The following is a 22718-nucleotide window of genomic DNA, read 5'->3' on the forward strand; positions in this document are numbered from 1 at the left end:
CCAGATTGGGGTGCCTGTATTGAAACCCAAGACAGTATTAATAACATCAAAATAAATTTTGAGCTTCCTACTCATAAGTAGTTTTCTGGAGGGATCAATTTCCAGAAAAGAAAACAATCAGTTGAAATCTCAAAGGAGGAAATGTTAAGTCCCTTAAAAAAAAAAAAAAGACAACTGTTAAATATGATTCAAATCCACCCACCTGGCAGCCATGGTACCTTTCAAATGTCTGAACTGCTTCAGTAGGAAATCAGCCAAAGTTCTGTCCATGAAGGCATAGAATACACCTATCTTTTTAATTCCTTTCATATTGTTTGGAATGCTGCAATCTTTTCAGTATTGTGAATACTCAGTAGGCTTGGTACTGGGTCAGAGATGTATTTGGCTTCTGTGGTTTTAGGAGAAAGGAGTTGAAGCTCCTGATGCCCCAGAATGTTTGGATTTCTGGCTAAATCATGCCCAGTTGTAGTAAATAACAATGATAAAATAAGGCTACTTTAATTTTTTTTCATAATGAGAAATGTAGGGGTAAAATGGCATGATACCTGGGATATGCTTTAGAATATTTCAGCAAAGGGGGAAAAAGAGATGATGGATGAAGAAAATGACAAAATCAATATAGCAATTTAATTTGGGTAGTGAGTACATGGGGGGTTCGTTATACCATCTCGGTACATTTGGGTATGCTTGAGGGTTTTTTTTTTTTAAGTGTTACATTATTGCAAAAACAACTTCAGATTAAAAACCGCAATCCAGACAAATAGTGCCCAAAGTTCTGAATCGTTCTTGAAAACTGCAGGGTGTATTCCATCTTGGTCCATCCATCTCAGTTTAGCTCTAGACTCATGTCCTTAAAGTTGGCGTCTCAGTTTTTATTTCATCTGTTTAATGAAAACAAAAATGTTTTCAGAGAGTCAAATGGATCTGTGGCCCAGACACTGAAAAACAGCCAGAAATTTCAGGATGTCTCTTCATATCTGTTGAGTTTCTGGGGACACAGTATCTTCTTTGTACAGGTAGTTTGCCTTCTGCTTATGGTGGACTTAACGTTGCTTTTGCTATCTGACATCTACTCTGCTTCCTATGACAACAACTCCTCAATTCCCATTTAGGGATCTACTCCAGCCCCATTCCGAAGAAGCAGATTCTATCTCTGGATTTCAGGATAGAGTTTAAGCCCAAGACTAAATCGATCAGAGCATCCCGTTCCCCCAGCCACCGACTGGTTCCTAAATAGGCCCATGACCTAAATCAGGCCAATTCCGGCTAAGGAGGTTTAGGTCTTAGACTCCGGTTTGTGCTTTGGGAAAGTGAGCTCTCTTTGTCACTGGCTTTGTTACTGGGTTGATGTGTTCTTGCAGTTGCTTGAAGCCATCTTATATAGCTTGGCAATGAACTGAATACAGCAGAACGTAATCCATATATCCACTGGAGGGGAAAGGAAGACACGTTCTAATGATACCACGTGAGCCTGGACCAGCTGTCCTTGAAGACTGTCCCTGGCCTCTCAGGTGAGTCAAGAAGTTACCTGAAGAGCTCTAACACATAGCATAATCACTCTCGTTTGTAATTAAGCCACACTAGTATAGTCAGATGGCTTGACAGCATAGCACTTTGTAAAGTCTGCACTCCAAAGGAAGATGCATAAGCTTAGAGCATAATTCTTACCAAAATACCTGAATGAGTTCTGAGAATGTGGCATCAGGGTCACCGAATTCCATCATTATTCAACCAATATAGCACGCCTACTCTGTGACTGTGCTAGGTGCCAATTCCAGCAAGGTCAGGGCAGCTCAGCGATGGAAAATAAGCAGTCCCTGAATGTTTCTATTTACTCAGTGACATATCTAGCTCTGTTTGAGATTTGAAGTTTATTTATTTATTTTGAGAGAGAGAGAGAGAGAGAGAGAGAGAGAGCAGGGGAGGGGCAGAAAGAGAAAGAGAGAGAGAATCCCAAGCAGGCTCTGTGCTGCCAGCGCAGAGCCCAACACAGGGCTTGAAATCAGGAACTGTGAGATCATCCCCTGAGCGGAAATCAAGAGTGAGACGCTTAACCAACTGAGCCACCCATGCACGACTGTCTGAAATTTTTATAACAAATAAATTTAAGAACATTTCAGTAACATAACGGTTACTGGCCCAACTCCCTCCTGGATGATTGGGGGTCCAAATGACACACCTAGGCTGGGGTTAGAAGAACAGAGGTGAGTATTTGTTTAAGGCTTCCCCTAGCCCCTGAGCCTAGAACAAGGAAGATCCCAACAATAACTTCCAGTAAGAAAACTGAGTCCAAAAAACCCAATCCCACCTAAGCAATAATATGAGGGGAATGGGCACAGTGAGACAAAAGCAAGTGGGAGCCAATGGACAGTTCCGAAGCAACTGGCTGGAACACAAGATGGAAGAAGTTGAAGAATCTCTGAGACCCAGGTTAGTACACCTTCAATCCATACCTGAGAAAGGACTATAAAGTTGCCAATATATTTCAGACAAACAGTAGAAAAATATTGTAGAATCATCATTATTTTTCTTACTTTTCTGGAAGAAATTCATTTGTCTAAATGAAAACCAAAGGGCACCAGGAAGAGAAGGAGAACCCATGGATTTCCTATCCTGTTGCATGTTTTTGCTTATTTAGGCTATGAGATGGAAATGGTAAATTAGCAATCAACATCCCCTACAACTCCCCTTGGGGGTGCCTTCCAGTACTGCAGAGACTAGAAAGCTCACATTCCCTTGCAGCAAGAGTTCTGAAATCGGGATCCACCAAGAAGATGTAATCACATGAGATCTTGAGATCTGGAAGGTGGGAAAGAGGTGGGACCAATCACCCTGCTATTCTTTCTCTTGCTGCTAGCAGGTAGGGCTGGGGAGGAGACATATTGGATTTTTCCACAGCAAAATTCCAGCATCCAGTCACTAGTTTTGTTGAGGCTACTGTGGTGGGCTTTTGGATCCATAGTTCTATGGCAGCCTCCTGATTCCTGGCCTTCCTGATCAAGTAGCAGCTAACACTTCAGGCTAGTTCCGCAGTACTGTTCTGGGAGTCGCTCCTGCAGACTCTGAGAACACTGAGCTCATAACTCCAATTGCATAAAGACAAAATTCTCTGTATTTAAATCTCTTCTTACAAGAGGTAAAATGGAATGGTCTCTCCTTCCTGAAACTGAACCATGAAACATTCTACTTCCTAAAGCATTCAAGATTTGTGATGATACACAAGTCAAGCCAAAGATGAGTCCCACTTACAGGGAGGTATCATTTGGGCAAACAAGATAGTGCCTACAAAATAAAAAGCATTGGGGTGTAGGCAAATGAGCGGAGCAGCTGAACACACAAATTGCAGAAGCAGCTGATAGCAAGACTGTGTCTCACTATCTTTGTCCTCAGGTAGAAGGGTTTCCATGGGGCACACTTCCATAATGTCAACCCATCCGTTTACCAGTATTAGCCAAGTTAATGAAGTCACCAGTACTCACTTGTTGTCATTTCCCCATTGTAGGCACTTAGGCCCAATGTGAAACATTAATAAATTGAATAGGTCACCAAATACTGTGCTCTGGTCAAGATGGAGCTGTTTGTAAAAGGTTATGAATCAGATTAAAATCCTCATTTGTCACAGAGCCAGGGAAGTAATAGTCTTCTCTGAGTCCCAGAACCCTCCACACTTTCCACAAAACTATTATATAAACCCAGATTACAAGATTATTAGAAAGCGTTAACAATTAGAGTATGCACATCACTACCTGTTTCTCTCATTAAAAGGACAGCAAAGAACAATAACCATGAAATGCCATCCTGAGAAAAGCATGGGTTTGGGAGTGAATGTCGCAGTTGAATTTGGCATTCTGCAATGGCCCCGGAGGGGAGGTGATTCAGCTTAAGTGTGGTATTTGTGAAGATCTGATTCAAAACCTCTGCTATTTTTCAGCACTGCAGTTAGAAGGCAGCGGTTCTCCCTGCCCCCTCCCCACCCCCCCACCTCCCCCATGGAGTCAGGGTGGGAGCTCCAGCTCTACTGGGTTTAGCACAGCCTCAGGTCACAGACCCCACAAAGACCCTGCAGAACTTCCAAAGTGACTCTGGCAAATTCCAAATGCAAGATTGACTTGCAAGCTACAGTGTTCTTTGAAAAACTGAAAACCAGAGAAAGTTCAGAGAAAAACTGAAAGAACAGAGAAAGTTCTCTGTTCAGAGAAACAGAGTATTGCTATGATTGTTTATTGTTTGTGAATCATTTTTTTAAATGCATTTTGCACTTGGAGGAAACTGTATAGATACCATCCCAGTTGCATTTTCCCTGATTGATATATGAACATTTTAGTCATTACGCATATGCTAATAACACAAATACTGTAATTTGTATCTTTTGTTAAGGTGACTGTATCTACTTTTCATTCATGAGAATCCTAGGAAAAGAACTGTTACGAAAGAGAAACTCTCCACTTTAATCACTGAAAGCTAATGAGGTAGCCTGCATTCCTATTCCTTAGCTCCTCTGAATGTCTATCCCCTTATTAACATCTCTGCTTTATTACAATAACTGTTTCATATACCATTTCTGTAATAAGGGAGCACGGCAACTGAGCCTAAATGCGTATTCTGCAGCCCTGTATATGTGTTTCCCAAAAACCATAATTACTAACCAAGTTATAAAGATTTAAGCAAGAAATTTAAAATGTAAGCAAGACTTAGGAATAAAGAGCTACCAAAAACAAAACAAAGGGTACATTTTATCATAAAGTGCCATGGACGATTTGGAGCACTTTAGAATATATTGTTCCATTGCTATAAAATTAATTCTTGAGGAGTGTATGTGCAAAATGTGTGCCTGCATACAGTACCAATATTTGCAGATACAGTCAAATTAGAGTGTTTTAAACAATATAAAAACTTGGTGAGTGTACTTTTATGAATCTTAACAAGCTTACAAAGGAGGGAACAGCCTAATAAACACGAAACGTTCACAATTCTGTCTGTTTTGAAATTTAAAAAAAAAATAAAAAAGAGCATGGAGTTGACATCACTGTTTGTCACCTAATCTGTGTCAGACCTTGCAAGTGGTTCTGCAGTTGCCACACAGTGGGGGCCTCCAGGCCTGTTAGATATCCGATTCCTGCGCTCTGCAACATATCTAACTCCTGCACTCAGAGGGGCTCAGGGTCATTCTTAGGTCATGGTGGTTAAAGATGGCTGTCAATTCACTGCTTGGGCTAGGTTTCAAAACTCCTTTATCTCTGTTGTATTGATGATTCCTAGTGATAGCTTAGGAAATTAACCACACCATCCATATGCATCTTAATGGCGTGTTTTGTAGCACCAAAGTGACTGTATTAAAAGCTCAGTGTGCTGTATCTGAAACAGTCTGTCACCCTCTGAAAGCTAAGAACTGGAACAAATATACTTTTATCTGAATAAACAGTTATGGCTCTATGCTGCCTTGCAAATTTTAAAAAGGAGGGTTGTAATAAAACAAGTTTAAACTAGCTGAGCCTGCCTTTTCTCAGTGCAAAAGTAATTATTATTCAGTCAAAAAATATGCAGTGAAAAAGAGTAATTGCATAAGAAGATATTATAATCCTGAGACTATCCACCTGGTGTTTTTATTTTGATGAATACTCTTTTGGATCCCTATGACTGTGCAACTTAATGTTTGTCACAATTCTCTACGGCTAAGGAGAAAGACAAGCCTTAATTGTAAATTTGCACATGCTTTATTGCCAATGCAATGGCATGAACACATTTAACAGGACTGCCATTCCATTTAATTACTCTGATTTTGACATGGACCTACCACATATAAAATTGATGGCATGAATTACAAGCACCATAAAAAATCACTGCTTTCTCTTCAAGGGGTGAATGTTAAGGTATTCCTCCATATTCTCTACAGCTATCTGCATTAGGTGAAGAAAAAATAAAGCATGGTAATAGGATAGCCATCCTCAAATTGCTTCCTTCCAAGCTGAGTTATGCTTGTGACATGACAATGATGCATGGTCTTTTTTTTTTTTTTTTTTTTTTTTTTAGCTTACCTGGGTAAGATCTATGACATCTAAAGAAAAATAAATAAACAAATAGGCAAGCGGACAAAAATAGAGAAGAGCCTTCTGCCAAATTAATCCTGTGTTTCATCTCTATTATAGTTGCCATTTTCTTAGCTTTTTCTCGGCAATATTTGATGGTACTCGTTACACTTTTGCCTGAAACAGGTGAAAAAAAGCTCAGGAACTGGAACTGCTCAAGATCTGTGCGGACGGAAAAAAAAAAAAAAAAAAAAAAGGATCTGTGCAGACGGAGATGGGGTATGGCAGGGCGATGGTAACAGTCATTGCCAGAAATCTAAAACTGACAGTAAGAGGAAGTTGGCAGCTAATTCTATTCAAGGGAGAGAGTGGTGGTGTGGCACCTGGCATTCTGGCGTGTATAGCCAAAGGGAAAGCTGTCAGTTATTGGCTGGAGGGGCATATAAAGTGCTGGCTTTCTCTTCCATAAGTTGAGGGAAGAGCTTTAGTAGCACATCAATGTTTTATGTAGTCACTTTAAACTGTCTGCTACTTGAGTTCATTTTCTACATTCTTGTTTATGACTCACTAAAAAAAGAAGCTAGTGTCTTCTTAAAATGTTTCCATAAGCCTCCCGCCACTGCCCATGGGGGAAAAAAAATCTAAATTTCTAAATACATCTATAAATCGATTATCCACATAGATGATGAATCAAAGCATTTCCTTTTTTTTTTTTTTTTTTTTCATCTTTTAAACTTGAAACTGTCACTGAAAATAAGTTCATATTTATTTGGCTATTGATCAAGTAGAAATCTTCAATAAAAATATTCTGTGGTTTCATCCAAGCTTCCTTTGTCTTTCAATTAAGAAATGGTTTTATGCTACACAAATAGGGTGAGATAGTCCAGAGGATTAAATCAATAGACTATAAATTATGAGTAAAAGAAAACATCAGGTCACTGCCCTGACACAACAGATTTATTATTAAAGTAGGTAACTCCATGGCAATTCACTACATTAGTTTTTATAAAGTAAGAGACAGGGAGAGATCAATGATAACTTTGGCTTACTGTTGCTTTTAATGGTTCATTTATAATAGCTACTTATCTCCTATTATTTTAGCTTGCTATAATAATGTCAAGCCAAGAAAAAAAGATAATAACCATTATGGGAATATATATTTAATTCAAGTCTGACTGACTATTCTTTAATCTGATTCATGTATTTGTAGAGTGGCCAGAAATACTCTAAAATGCACAGTGATTCTTAGGTATACATAAAACTCCATTATACAGTCTACGTTAGGTGTAGAGTACAAAAAATCTCACAGTTTTTAGCTGTACTCTCAGAGGCATATTTTCAAATGAACAACTATATTGCAAGGCCCACCCATAGCCCACCAACTCAAACCTGCTTGGTGCTATTAACATCAAGAATAACAGCTGAGGGGCACCTGGGCGGCTCAGTCGGTTAAGCATCGGACTTTGGCTCAGGTCATGATCTCGTGGTTCATGAGTTCAAGCCCTGCATTGGGCTCTGTGTTGACAGTTCAGTGCCTGGAGCCCATTTCAAATTCTGTGTCTCCCTCTCTCTCTGCCCCTCCCCTGCTCATACTGTCTCTCTCTCCTTCAAAAATACATAAACATTAAAAATAATAAAATAAGAATAACAGCTGAATTCAATGAGGTGCCTGGGTGGCTCAGTTGTTTAAGCGTCCAATTTCAGCTCAGGTCATGATCCCATGGCTCATGGGTTGGAGCCCCACATCGGGCTCTTGTGCTGACAGCTTTGGAGCCTGCTTCAGATTCTGTGTCCTTGTCTTTCTGCCCCTCCCCTGCTCATTCTCTCTCTTTCTCTCTCTCAAAAATAAATAAAACATTAAAAATTAAAAAAAAAAAAAAGAATAACAGCTGAATTCTAAATGGACCCTTCAGCCTAACTATGTTTCCTGGAAACTACTATCTTTGCAAATATGAAGCATATTTTTGCTCCAGACACATACATGGACCCACACCCCATTCATGGATTCTCTGTAACCTCCTTGCCATTCTTGAATATTTATGACTCTGATTTCAGTGGAGGTTTGATACAGGCCTCCAAAGGCCATCTCAAATGAGGAGGAATAAAGTCACCTATTTCTTTTGATAAGGCCAAAATACGGAGGTCCTCACCAACCAATCCCCTAGATATTTCCTTCCAGGGAAACTAGAATTAAATAAATATTAAAGGGGAGGTGGAGTCATTGAATCAGGGAGGGAAGGCTCCGTACCACCACCACCACTATTTCTTAGTGATACAGATATGATAATTTTTTTTTTAATTTTTTTTTAACGTTTATTTATTTTTGAGACAGAGAGAGACAGAGCATGAACGGGGGAGGGGCAGAGAGAGGGAGACACAGAATCGGAAGCAGGCTCCAGGCTCTGAGCCATCAGCCCAGAGCCCAACGCGGGGCTCGAACCCACGGACCGTGAGATCGTGACCTGAGCCGAAGTCGGACGCGTAACCGACTGAGCCACCCAGGCGCCCCTATGATAAATTTTTTAAACTTGGGTCCTTTTGGTAACAAAAGGTGGCTCTACAACTGCTTGCCCCTGTTGGTTGTCTTGTCAGTTACCACTCTTGATTCTCCACACCTCCGAATTGCATTATTGGTACTGCACATGCAATTTCACCCTATTTAAAAGTAGTATTTACTAATATCCAGAATATAAAGAGAACTCCTAACACTCAACAACAAAAAAGCTAAATAGCCCAGTTTAAAAATGGGCAAAGGACTTGAAGAGATATACAAATGGCCGGACTTGAAGAGATATACAAATGGCCAATAAGCACATGGAAAGATGCTCAATAGCATTAATCATCAGGGAAATGCCAATCAAAACTACAATAAGATACCACCTCATACCCAACAAATGTTGATGGGATATGGAGAAATTGAACACTCGTGTGCTGTTGGTGGAATGTAAAATGGTACAGCCATCATGGAAAACAGTAGTGTGGTTCCTCAAAAAGTTAAAAATAGAATTATCATATGATCCAGCAAATCCACTTCTGAGTACATATACCCAAAAGAAATGAAAGTGGGGTCTCAAAGGGACAGTTGTCCACCCATATGCATAGCAGCATTACTGATAAAAACTAAAACATGGAAGGAATCCAAGTGTCTACTACTGAATGAGTGAATAAGCAAAATATGAATGTTATTTAGCCTGAAATAATATACAGTGGTTGCTATTTAGCTTTAAAAAGGAAAGAAATTCTGCAACTTTGCTACAACGTGACAGTTTTTAGAGGAACCCTGAGCACATTGGGCTAAATGAAAGAAGCCAGTCACAAAAAGATAAATACGGTATGATTCCACTTATATGAGGTACTTAGGGTAGTCAAATTCATAGAGACAGAAAGTAGAATGCTGGTTGCCAGGGGCTAGAATAAAGAGGGGAGTGGGGAGTTATTGTTTAATGGGTATAGAGTTTCAGTTTTATAAGAAGAATTCTAGAGATGGATGGTGGTGATGGTTGTACAACATTATGAATGTGTTTAATACCACTGAGCTGCACACTTAAAAATGGTTACAATAGTAAATTCTGTGTATGTATATCTTATCACAATTTTAAAAATGGGGAAAAAATAGTGGTAACTATTTAGAATTGTAGAACTCTCCAGAAAGGCTAAACTATGACTGGCAGTACCAAGCATTAAAAAGGCTGTGGGGTGGGGCGCCTGGGGAGCTCAGTCGGTTAAGCATCCGACTTCGGCTCAGGTCACGATCTCGTGGTCCGTGAGTTCGAGCCCTGCATCGGGCTCTGTGCTGACAGCTCAGAGCCTGGAGCCTGTTTCCGATTCTGTGTCTCCCTCTCTCTCTGCCCCTCCCCCGTTCATGCTGTCTCTCCCTGTCTCAAAAAATAAATATATATATATATATATTTATATAAATAATATATATATTTATATAAATAAATATATATATATATATATTTAAAAAGGCTGTGGGGTAACTGGAACTCTCGTACACTGACAGTGAGGATAAATTGGTATGACCACTTTAGAAAACTATTTGGCAGCGTGTACTAAAGCTAAACATACGCCTCGCCCATAATCCAGCAATTCCACTCTTAGGAATGTAAGAGATGGGAGTGCATGTTCTCAAAAGAATACTGTCAAAAGACATCAGCAAGGATGTTCACAACAGCTTCACTCAAAATAGCCAAATATTAGAAGCAACCCAAATGCTATCAGTAGAATGGATAAATGAAATGTGGTATATTTATACAATGGAATGCCATACAGTGATATTTATTTACTTATTAAAATGTTTATTTTTATTTATTTATTTTCACACAGTGATTTTTGAATAAACTATTATTACTAGCTAGGAGATGAATGAATCTTACAGATACTACATTTTTAAAAAGCCATACAGTGCCTACTGTATGATTCGATTTATCTGAAACACAAAATAGGTAAGACTAATATAATGGTAGAAATCAGAAAAGTGGGAGGAGGTTACTGACTGGAAAAGGACATGAGAGAACATTTCAGGTGCAGAAAAGTACTATATCTTGATCTAGATGGCCATTATATGGGTATGTAATGAATCTCAAAAAGATTATAGGAGCACCTGGGTGGCTCAGTCAGTTGAGCATCCAACTCTTGATTTTGGCTCAGGTCATGATCTCACCATTTGTCAGATTGAGCCCCATGTCAGGCTCAGTGCTGGGCATGAAGTCTGCTTAAGAAGCTCTCTTTCCCTCTCCCTCTGCTCCTCCCCTACTTGTGTGCACAAGAGGAAAAAAAATGATTATAGGGAAAAAGTCAGACATTACAGTCTACATATGGTATGATTTCATTTATGTGACACTTTGGTAAAGGCAAAGTTACAGGGATAGAAGACAGAGCAGTGGTTGCCAGGAGCTTGGGGTAAGAGGGGACTGACTGCACAGGCCACAAGGGACTTTTTTGGGATGATGGAAATCATTTACATCTTGACTTTGGTAGTGTTACATAACAGTATATAATTATCAAAACTCATCAAACCATACATTTAAAAAGGCTGAATCTTGGGGCACCTGAGTGACTCATTCAATTAAACATCCAACTCTTGATTTAGGCTCAGGTCATGATCTCATGGTTCGTGGGTTTGAGCCCTACATCAGCCTCTGCGCTGACAGCGTGGAGCCTGCGTGGGATTCTCTCTCTCTTCCTCTCTCTCTGCCCCTCCCTGACTCATGCTTTCTCTTTCTCTCTCCCTCTCAAAAATAAATAAACTTTAAAAATAATAAAATAAATAAAATGATAAAAAGGCTGAATTATTACAGCTAAATCACAACTCGATACCTCCTTTAAAGATATTCAGAAGGGGCGCCTGGGTGGCGCAGTCGGTTAAGCGTCCGACTTCAGCCAGGTCACGATCTCGCGGTCCGTGAGTTCGAGCCCCGCGTCGGGCTCTGGGCTGATGGCTCAGAGCCTGGAGCCTGTTTCCGATTCTGTGTCTCCCTCTCTCTCTGCCCCTCCCCCGTTCATGCTCTGTCTCTCTCTGTCCCAAAAATAAATAAACGTTGAAAAAAAAAAAAAAAGATATTCAGCAAACTGTACACTTAAGATTAGTCCACAGTGTGTATTTACCACACTTTATGTATGCTACACTTCAACAAAAAAAGCTTAAAAAGTAAAACAAAAGTAGAGGTTAAACGGGTTAAAAGACATGTGTTCCAAAACTCTGCTACTGGTTTGCTAAGTCAAATGCTCACTCTAGTTGTTGCAATGGAGTACTAACATGGAAAGCCTTAGGTCTGGAATGAGCCCTAAGGATTCATGGAGTCTCACCTCCACCAGAGAGAAGTGGTCTGTGATATGTTACATAGCTACTCGGGGTGAAGCCAAAACAAACCTAGGACACTGACTCTCAACTAATACTCTAGCTCAACTGCAGCTCAAGGAGGGGTAAAAAAAAAAAAAAAAAAAAAAAAAAAAAAAAAAAAAAAAAAGTCAAACTGATAATTTGGCATTGAATAAGCAGCAAATTTTAAACCAATTGTGTAGCACTGGGCCTCTGCACACATTTGCTCTCCACTTCCAAAGGTACTGAGAAAACTAACTGGAAGTTTGCAAAGTGCCTTGAGCTATTTAAGCAGCTCTATCTGTAAAACCTGAGGGATCACAGATCCTCTGATAACATAAAACACAGATTATAGCAGTCTCTTGATCCAGAGGCTCCACTCAAAATCAAATCTTGGCATAACTTCTACCCTTTCCTGTCCAGGCACATCTCCAATATCACCTAGTCAGCCATGCAAAGTACCCCAACTGTTCTACTACCACCAGCAGAGATATTTTAGGGTACAATCCAGGTTATAGGACCCTGAATTAACTCTTCTGAAAATGCAGTTCCTCTGCAACAAAGTCAACTATTTTTAGGTGCACACATGCACAACCACCTAAATCAAATCTGTGTGCGGGTAGTTCTCAACCTTGTTCTCACAAAATTGCAAACAGGAGCACAGTGGGCCTTACTTCTCTCCCTAAAACTGAGCTATTAAGGAAGTGCTAAATCAGTGGCCCCTGGTTCCCCTTTCTTCTGCTTCTACCTAGATGACCCTTTGACCTCCCATCCTCTTCCACCCCCACTAAGGCCCAAGCACCAACTTTTCTCTGACCTCCACCCCCTGTCAAGACAGAAAAGACTCTAAGTATCAGTTATTTACACTTTTTGATTGACTGACGGGTTACACTTCAGTTTCATTGAGTTTTAGTTGTATGTTAATTCAAACATTTACATTTAAACCATTTTACACCTCATTGCCTAATGAAAAGCCAATTTTCCATTAAAGAATTTTGAACTTCTGGGGCGCCTGGGTGGCGCAGTCGGTTAAGCGTCCGACTTCAGCCAGGTCACGATCTCGCGGTCCGTGAGTTCGAGCCCCGCGTCGGGCTCTGGGCTGATGGCTCGGAGCCTGGAGCCTGTTTCCGATTCTGTGTCTCCCTCTCTCTCTGCCCCTCCCCCGTTCATACTCTGTCTCTCTCTGTCCCAAAAATAAATAAATGTTGAAAAAAAAAATTTAAAAAAAAAAAGAATTTTGAACTTCAATTTAACTTCAGCAAGCAAGTAAAAAAAATTTTTTTTTGGAAACAAGGAAGAATTTGGAACCACACTTTGGGTTCCTAAGCCTCAGGAATAATGAGCACATTAGAATAGCTGAGAAGCTACAGACAGAACGCAAAGAATTGTTCCCTCATTCACTCATTCTCTCATTCATGCATTCCACAAACATTTATATTTATCAAGTGCCTACCATGTGCCAGGTATTGTACAAGGCAGAGAGAATCAATGACTAATAAGATATGGTGTCTATCCTGGAGAAGTTTACAAAGAAAAGGCACAAATGGAAGAATTTCAGCTCCAAAAGTAATAAGTACTCTGAAAAGTAGAAAATGCTAAGGGAGGACAGCAGACCAGGGATTCACTCTCCTTGGAGCACATTTCACAGAGGACAGACCCATGAGCTCAGCTGCAAGGAGTTTGATAGGGCAAAAGGCAGAGAGAGGGGTTGTTTCCTAACCTTCTGGCCAAATATAAGGTGAGGGTGGGTGGTTGGGGGGGGTTACTTTTTTTGTGCGGAGGGAATTTAAGGAAGGAGAGGCTAATAATGCCAAGCCCAGCGTCTCCTGCAACCGCAGACATGAAGACAACTTGGGCTGTGGCGACAAGTGGGCCACTTCCTTTCATCTCCCCCGATGCGTTGAGGCCAGCTGCTGATAAGCCTTGCCCACATGCCCTTAGCCCCTCAAAGGGGAGGGCAGGTGCAAACATTGTCATACAGCTCCATACTCTGCCTGTGCTCCTTAAAATGTTGGTTTTGCATCAGAATACATCGGTGGAAAATAAATTGTATCCACGCCTTTTAAATGGTTACTATTTGGTTTGGCTCTGTTTTGGAACTTAGAATTTCAAGGCCTTTGTTAGTGTGAAATTTAGGATAATGGAGAGAAAAAGTCAGTAGTCAAGTAATGTCTTTGCCTCAAAATAGCTCCCGTCTGGCAAGGGAAGGATTGGAGAGAAGCTAATCTTATTAGCTAAAGGCTTATTTCTGGAAGCTTGCCGAAGGCAGAGATTTTATATCCAAACTGTAACAAAACCAGGTGTGTAGTCAAAACATCCAGAGTTGCCCTGCACCTGCCTTGCTCAATTTCTTGATTTTTTAATCCTCCCTTGCCCCCCAAATTGCAGGTGAACAGGTTGAAGCACAGCGTATATTTGATGTTATCTTAGTGTCTAATATTTTTTTAAAACGTTTATTTATTTTTGAGACAGAGAGAGACAGAGCATGAACGGGGGAGGGGCAGAGAGAGAGGGAGACACAGAATCGGAAACAGGCTCCAGGCTCCGAGCCGTCAGCACAGAGCCCGACGCGGGGCTCGAACTCACGGACCGCGAGATCATGACCTGAGCCGAAGTTGGACGCTTAACCGACCAAGCCACCCAGGCGCCCAAGTGTCTAATATTTTTGTATCACATCCCTATTTTCTGGAGTTCTAAAACACACTCCTCAAACCCCTATGTTATTCCAACCTCTGATAATATATGAATGAATATTCAGGGGAGCCTGGGTGGCTCAGTCCGTTAAGTGACCAACTCTTGATTTGGGCCCTGGTCATGATCTCAGGGTTTGTGAGCTCAGAGCCCTGAGTTGGCTCTGAGCTGACAGCATGGAGGCTACTTAGGATTCTCTCTCTCTCTCCCACTCTCGACGCCCCTCTCCTGCTCATGCACTCTTTCTCTGTCTCTGTCTCTCTCAAAATAAATAAACTTAAAAAAAAAAAAAAAGAATATTCATTCTTTCAGCAAGCATTTATCCAACAATGGAACAGATGGTTAGTTAATCCCCAATTCTCATTCTCACCTTCTTCCTGTTTACTTTTTTCTCTAAAGTTTATTTACTTCTTTAAGGAATCTCTACAGCCAAGTGGGGCTCAAACTTATGACCACGACCCGAGATCAAGAGTTGCCAGCTCTTCTGACTGAGCCAGCCAGACACCCCTCCCTCTTCCATTTGAGATGGCTCGTGGCTACACCACCCAGAGACAGCATTTCCTAGTATTCTTTGCAGCTAGGTGTGGCCGTATGACTAAGTTTATCACAATAAAATGTGAGTGGAAGGGAGGTGAGCCACTTCCAAGTCACTTACTTTATAGGAAATTGCTTGCCCTCCACTTTCACTCTACCCCTGTTCCTACAAACAGAGTGGGAATGTGGAGGTGGCATGGATATACCATGTGGACAAGACCTAGGGACACTGGAGCAGCACAGTGGCAGAAACTCAGATTGTGAATGACCTCACGGTGCTAAGGCACCCCACCGATCTGGGCTCCTACCTTCCTCTGAAATTTTACACGTGAGAGAATTAAACTCCAGCCATGTTTAAGCCACTATATTTTTAGATTCCTTTGTTACAGCAGCCTAGTCAGACCCTTGTTAATATAAACATTCACCCAATGTCTATTTAGTAGTTACCAACAGGAACCTTACGTGGGGGAAAACACTATGCGTTTCAGGATTTAGGTTGCTTATGGTCAAGAAAGAAAGACAAAAAATATAAAACTACATTTGCGAACCGTGATAAAGTGTGTAAAGGAAACAGAGGGTACTAGGTTAAGGTCTCTCTGAGGAAGCATCATTTAGCTAAAGCCTCAAAGTCTCAGGCGAAAATGGGGGTGGGGGGGATTCATCCCAGGTTGCAAACTCCCTGGGGAAGAAAGAGTGTGGCTCTTTGGAGGGAATTCAAGAAGGCAGGTGAACAATGTGAGCGATGTGGCCTTAGGAGGAAAGGCTCTTCCTAAAGAGACAAATATGCATATACATGCATAATTGCACAGACACATTAAATTATGGGTAAGTTATCTTTGCTTTTACAGTTGTTCCTAACTCTGGTTTTCTTTCTTTCTTCTTTTTAATGTTTATTTTTGAGAGAGAGAGAGAGAAAGACAGAGCATGAGCAGGGGAGAGCAGAGAGAGAGGGAGATACAGAATCTGAAGCAGGCTCCAGGCTCTGAACTGTCAGCACAAAGCCCGATATGGGGCTCAAACTCATGAACCATGAGATCATGACCTGAGCCAAAGTCACATGCCTAACAGACCAAGCTACCCAGGCACCCCTGTTTTTCTTTTTTAAACGAAACCATAGTTGGGTTTGTTTCGTTTTTAATTTCTTCACCTCTCACATATTCCAGCACTGGATCTAGAAAAACAGATCACCTTGAAACCATAAAGGCTTTGTCTGACTTGGTAGTATCCTTAGATTCCATCTACAGAATTTTCCCAAAATGAGGTCTCCTTTATCCTAAACACACAATCTCCCCAGGGTCATTTCCATCTATCTTATCCTCCCTTTTCTTCCTTTCTGACTCACAAGTACTTGAAGAGCCCCAAGTTTCTATAATTCTTACTTTCTTCTCTTTCCATTCCCTTGTCTTTCACAGTCAATCTGGGGCATGTAGTTTATGTTAACATTTACCAGATACCTTGTCTTCTCCAGCAAATGTCATCATAAAACCTTAGCATTCAACCCAAATCACACGCTGATCACTGCCCCAACCAGAATTAGAGGTTTATTCTCAAGTTACACCTTTTGGAGAGAAAGGAGTGTCAACTCCAATTGTTCTGTAGGACTTGTTTTAATTAATTTATTTATTTATTTATTTATTTATTTATTTATTTATTTATTTCAAGTAATCTCTAACACCCTATGTGGGGCTCGAACTCATGACCCTGAGGTCAAGAGTCACGTGCCCTTCCTACTGAGCCAGCAGGTGCCCCCGTTCTATAGGCCTTTTATAATAAAATCCTAAAGCTTAAATGCCTAACTAAATTCTAATAAAAATATTAATAAATAACGTAACATCACATAAACTAGGTAGTAGATTATATGCTTCATAATGATTTATAAACCCCTTGAAAAAGGATGCTACCTTCTCTCTGTAAAATTTCACGTCACCTCTGAATAAGTGTTTTGATTAATGAAGGAGCAAAGTCAGGAGACAGGATTCAAATATAAGACAGCAAGAAAAACCAGAGCGAGGAGATGAGAACAGAAGTTGCAAGTGGGTGGGGAGGGACAGAGATAGTGGAGGTCAGGAAAAGGTGAGGTCAGAAGGAATTCCTAGGGCCAGAAGAGCAAACCGAACGGTGCTTCTCAAGGGCACCTGCAGCTGATAGATACCCAACCAGTCACCTCACACAATTACAGATGCTCAATTAGGGACTGAACTGGATGCTTTCATGTCATTCTCAATTAAGAAAGAAAAAAACAGGGGTGCCTGGGTGGCTCAGTCGGTTAGGCATCCGTCTGACTTCAGCTCAGGTCATGATCTCACAGTTCGTGGGTTCCAGCCCCGCGTCGGGCTCTGTGCTGACAGCTCAGAGCGTGGAGCCTGCTTCGGATTCTGCGTCTCCCTCTCTCTCTGCCCATCCCCTGCTCGTGCTCTGTTCTATCTCTCTCTCTCCAAAATAAAGTAACATTAAAAAAAAAATTAATAAAAAAAGAAAGAAAGAAAAAACTAGAGATAGAAAACGAGAAAGAAGAAGGGTAAGAAAAAAAAAGTTGGATCAGTCAAGCCACTTAGGGGGAAGAGAATATACAATGTTTTGAAGAATAACTGCTCAGGAGCCACAACGCTAAGAGTGAACTTTGCCATTTTCTATGTGGGTGACCTTTCCTCTTAATTTCCTCTTCTTTAAAATAGGGGTAATAACAGTACCTACCTACAGCTCATAGTTGAGAGGATTTAAATGAGCCAATCCATGTGAAGTGTTCCGCATAGTGCCTAGCACAATGTAAGCTATCAACAAGTATCAGCTACTGTTGTACATAAAGGGTCAGCTTCAGAAGAATAATTACTCAACGAGATAGGAAAACCATAAAATAAAATAGAAAATAAGCTATGTTCTACAACTCAATGAGATGCACTTATGCTTTCTTGGTGGGCACAGGTTCATCTTTAGCTTTTTAAGTATATTTATTTAGATTTAACAAGGCCAAATGGGTGTGCATTAGAAGAGTCCAGGGGCAACTGGCTGGCTTAGTCGAAGGAATATGCGACTCTTTCTCTGGGGGTTGTGAGTTCAAGCCCCACATTGGGTGTAGAGATTACTTAAATAAATAAAACTTAAAAAAGGAAAAGAGCCCAAAGGTAGGGAAAAAGAGAAAGTAGAATCTGAAGAAGCTGCCATCTGGCTCATATTATATAGATACTTTCTACATTATAGAGTCCAACTTCCCTCCCACAATTCCTAGCCACAGCCCACCGGTCTTAAAAAATTTCAAAGCACATTGGGGCACCTGGCTGGCTCTGTCAGTAGAGCATGCAACCCTTGATCTCAGGGTTGTGAATTTCACTTAAAAATAAAATCTTAAAAAAAAAAAATTTCAGGGGCGCCTGGGTGGCTCAGTCGGTTAAGCGGCCGACTTTGGCTCAGGTCATGATCTCACAGTCCGTGAGTTCGAGCCCCGCGTCAGGCTCTGTGCTGACAGCTCAGAGCCTGGAACCTGTTTCAGATTCTGTGTCTCCCTCTCGCTGACCCTCCCCTGTTCATGCTCTGTCTCTCTCTGTCTCAAAAATAAATAAAACGTTTTAAAAAAAAAATTTCAAAGCAGCATCATTTGGTATATCACATGGTACATGAATCAGGATTCTTAGTTGTAAGCAACAGAAACTGACTATTGGTGATTTAATCGGAAACGGAAGATACACGTAGCTCAGAAAATTGCCAGGGAGACTGAAAATCAAGTTAGATAAATGGAAAGCTTAGCAGCCGGAGCCAGTCTGATGAGACAACTGCCCCTGCCCCGAACCCTGATGCTAAACCACTAGACCTGGTACTGCCATCCCTAACACCTTCACTATGGCTGTGCAACCTTTTCTGACTCACAGTGACAAATTCCCTAACACCTAAAATACAAACATTTTAAAGCTAAAGTTAAATTTAAGGTTAGTCTTACATTATTCTCACATTCTTAAGAAGTCAGGCTTCGACATGTGAGGATTTAACCGTAACAGGCTGCAAATTTAACTTTACTAACCACTCATTATGTTCTGGTGAGAAACTTCTAAAACTTCAGTAAGCCTCAGTTTCTCCATCTGTCAATGGGGATAATAAAACCCACATCATAAGGCTATGGTGAAGAGTAATGTATATAAGGCTCTTAGCTCAGCATCAGATACAAAGAAAGCCTTCAATAAATGTTAACATAAAAAAAATAAGTTGTCACGGGGTGCCTGGGTGGCTCAGTCAGTTAAACATCCGACTTTGGCTCAGGTCATGATCTTGCAGTTTGCGAGTTTGAGCCCGCGTCAGGCTCTGTGCTAACAGCTCAGAGCCTGGAGCCTGCTTCAGATTGTGTCTCCCTCTCCCTCTGCCCCTCCCCTGCTCACGCTCTGACTCTCTCTGACTTTCAATAATAAATAAACATGAAAAAAAATAAGTTGTCACAACTTGCTAAAGTCTGGATGTCTCTAGTAGAGGGATTCATTTTCATGTAACATAATGAATTGCAAGTTTAGTCCTTGTGGTCCATGGGGAACACACCAGTGTTCCAGAACGCCCTCAAGTTCATGGTGCCTGAATCAAGCAGCAACAAGGAAGCTAACATGCTATCTGAGTGGGTTGGGCAAGACAGTTAAGAAGTTTGGCTTTCTTCTTGATGTTGTTCCCGTCTCATCTGTCAAACCATATAAAGAATTTCTGAAGTGGAAGAAATAAAATGGATCCTTCAGTTTCTCTTTACCCATGGGATAAGAGGGATCTCAACAGCCACCCTTTCTGTAGGATTCACAGAGGTAAGTAGGAAGAAAGAAACCCTTTGGCCATATATCTAGTTATCCAAATCCATCTATTCTTAATAACATTTAGATCTTCAATATTTACTAATTAGTGTAATTACTATAATTACTATATTTAATATAGTAATTAAGTACTGATGTTATTAAGATATCTATCCTGAGATTAATTTTGCCTGCCATTTTTAATGTCCACTTTAGTACATAGTAAAGATATAAGCAAATATTTTTTCTTACCACTATTGCTGCTAGCACCTTTCCGGGCTTCAGTTTCTTCACCTGTTAAATAGAAAGACCAGATTAGATGATCTGTGATTCTATAACGAAATAATATCAGTACTATTATAATGCTTGTAGTTATGCCAAGTCCTCGTTCACTTACAAAAGTTAGAAGAGTAGGAAGAAGCAAAGTATGTTCTTCTACATACAACTCTTAATCTGACTTTGTGTAAATTGAGTACTGGGCTTTTAAAAACTGGCTCTCTTTAGGCCTCATAATATATTTCTCCAAGTTCTTGTTCAGCCAAGTTCTGGTTATTCTTAATCAAGAGGTGCAAAGTTGGGGTTTCTTTTAAGTTTTATTTATTTAAGTTATCTCTACACCCAACATGAGGCTCGAACTCACTACCCTAAGATCAAGAGTCACATGATCCTCTGACTAAGGCAGTCAGGCACTAAGTTGTAAGTGCTAAGTTGTAAACTACGAAGACTAGTGCTTTCCAGTGAAGATAAATTCTTCTCTTCTTTTTCCTCAAATGTGAATTGTGACTGGATTTGCAGTGTATAAAATAACCAAATGAAAACTGGAAGATGGAATATTGTGCAAATGTTTCCAGTCGTACGGATGCTTACTTTCATGGAGACAAGACATCTGTATTTCATATTGAATATTCCCATTTGTGTCCACTTGTTAGGCGTGTGACAGACAGAACTTGTGCATATAAAGGGTATCTTTCTTCTCCCTGCAAATTATTCCCTTAATCAATTAGTGCCAGATTTGAAAAAAAGCCTCTTAGTATTAAATGACTTCTCTCATGGACTTTATTGTTAAATTTGATCTCTCTCTTTAGCTTTGTTTTCATGCAAGTATTTGTCATTTGCTTATTTTCCCAAGAATGTGTAGCTACAGTTTGCATATATGTCTGATATTAAAATCATTTTCTCCCACTAATTCTTTACCAATGAGCAATTACCCACTATAGTCCTTGAATTGAACGGAGATGGCCTGATAACTCTTTGTAGAGGGTTCATGTGATTGGCCCTGTGGAGAAGCACTACCATTCAGGGGATAAGAGTTTGGGCTCTGGATTCAATGGACAAGTTACTTAACATCTTGGACCCTTCCATTTCCTTTGCCGTAAAATCAAAATACACTAAAAATACCTCCTGCTTGAGGCTGAGTAAGGATTAAACGAGTTAATGTATGTGTAGTATTTGACATAGGGGTTGGCTCAGAGTCATCCAGGATACATATCAAAATTTCAGGATACTGAGAAGCCATATACATTTTAGAGAAATACTTAAAAGTCAACAAGAACAATCACCTTATTTTATAACTCAAGCTCCTACTGATGCTATAGAAACCGACCCTTCAGGTTACCAGAAGTCAAGGGCCCTGCCCTCAAGAAGCTTGAGATCCCCTTGGGGGAGCCAAGACTGACACAAATGGATCGTCTAGTTCACAGCCTCACGGTCACAGTTAAGTACTGTAGAACAAAGCTCCCCGTGTAAAAGGTGGCGTTTTGAGGAGGGGCTCAGCTGAAAGAGTGGGAAGTAGTACAGGAAACTTCTCTAGAAACTTTCTAGAAGTGAGACTTGAGGCAAGGCAGGGTTTGACTCTGCAACTGAAATGGGGGCGAGGACATTAGAGAAGCAAGAAGTTCCCCCGACTAGAAAAGCACTGGTCTAGTCTCTCTAGGAACATCCAATGTTCAGAAACTTCTACTCACCACTCCTGCAACCCCCACGTCTACCCTAGTTCACCTTAAGCTGAACTAGGAGGAGAATGAATATGTTACTCAATTAAATGTATTTTGGAAATAGCCGGGAGGCGGTAGCAAGCAGGGGGTAAAATCTCCCTCCCCCCTTCACATCTTAAAAGATGAACCCGGGGGGCTAGGCTTCTGCCCTGGGGTTGTGAGTTGAGGGTTTGGAAGCCCTGAGCCCTCACCAGGAAAAGGCAGGCTCCCTTCTGAGGCATTTGAGGCCGCAAGTCTCCGCTCCGGCCACTTCCTGGAGCACCTGGAAGCTAGGCGAGGCTGGCGGGGAAAGAAGGAGGGAACGCGGGGCCCAGCGGTCCCCGGAGACAAAGCGGGGCTCTTGGCAGCCGCCGGGGACGTGCCCCGACCCACGCTCGGTTCGCTGCCAGCCGGGGCCGGAAGGGCCGCGCCTCCCGCACACCCGCGAAGGGCCCGGAAGCTGCTTCCGCCCCGCTCCGCGCGGGGCCCGCGCGGGACGGGAAGGGAGAGGCGGCGTTTGCCGAAGAATCCGGAGAGAGAAGGCGGGGGGAAGCTAAGCACGAAAAGACGTCTTAATCTCGGTGGCGGGGCTCCCCGCCACCGCTGCGGGGCGCCGAGGACCCGGCGGCCTCTCCCCACCGCAGGAGGCCCCGCGGGCGGCCCCAAGGCCGGCGGCGCTGGCGGAGCGCGAGCTCGCGCGGCCGCCGCTGCCCCGCGAGCCGATGGCCCTAGCCGAGCGCTCCCCGGGCCTCGAGCAGCTGCCTCTGCGCGTCCTAAAGGAAGGACCTCATTTGTTCCTCCGAATGAGACTATTCCCGGAACAGTAGTACTGATGGGGGGAGGAGGGGTCTACTTGTTTAAATCCTTGCTTTCTGCATTCTCGCTATGGTTCTGTGGCGACTTTTCTTTTTAAAAGGAA

At 41.6% G+C, this 22718-nt stretch overlaps 1 long non-coding RNA gene across 1 annotated transcript; it reads right to left on the minus strand.

Moving 5' to 3' along the window:
• Nucleotides 1-605: 605 nt before the first annotated feature.
• On the minus strand, nt 606-22509 carry LOC123606605. The gene is made up of 3 exons (XR_006716374.1): nt 22012-22509; nt 20079-20120; nt 606-881 (listed from the first exon to the last, which is right to left on the minus strand). It is a non-coding gene; the product is annotated as an uncharacterized LOC123606605 (long non-coding RNA).
• Between the last annotated feature and the right edge of the window lie 209 nt (nt 22510-22718).

Source organism: Leopardus geoffroyi, chromosome A2, assembly GCF_018350155.1.
Source record: "Leopardus geoffroyi isolate Oge1 chromosome A2, O.geoffroyi_Oge1_pat1.0, whole genome shotgun sequence".
Taxonomy (NCBI): domain Eukaryota; kingdom Metazoa; phylum Chordata; class Mammalia; order Carnivora; family Felidae; genus Leopardus; species Leopardus geoffroyi.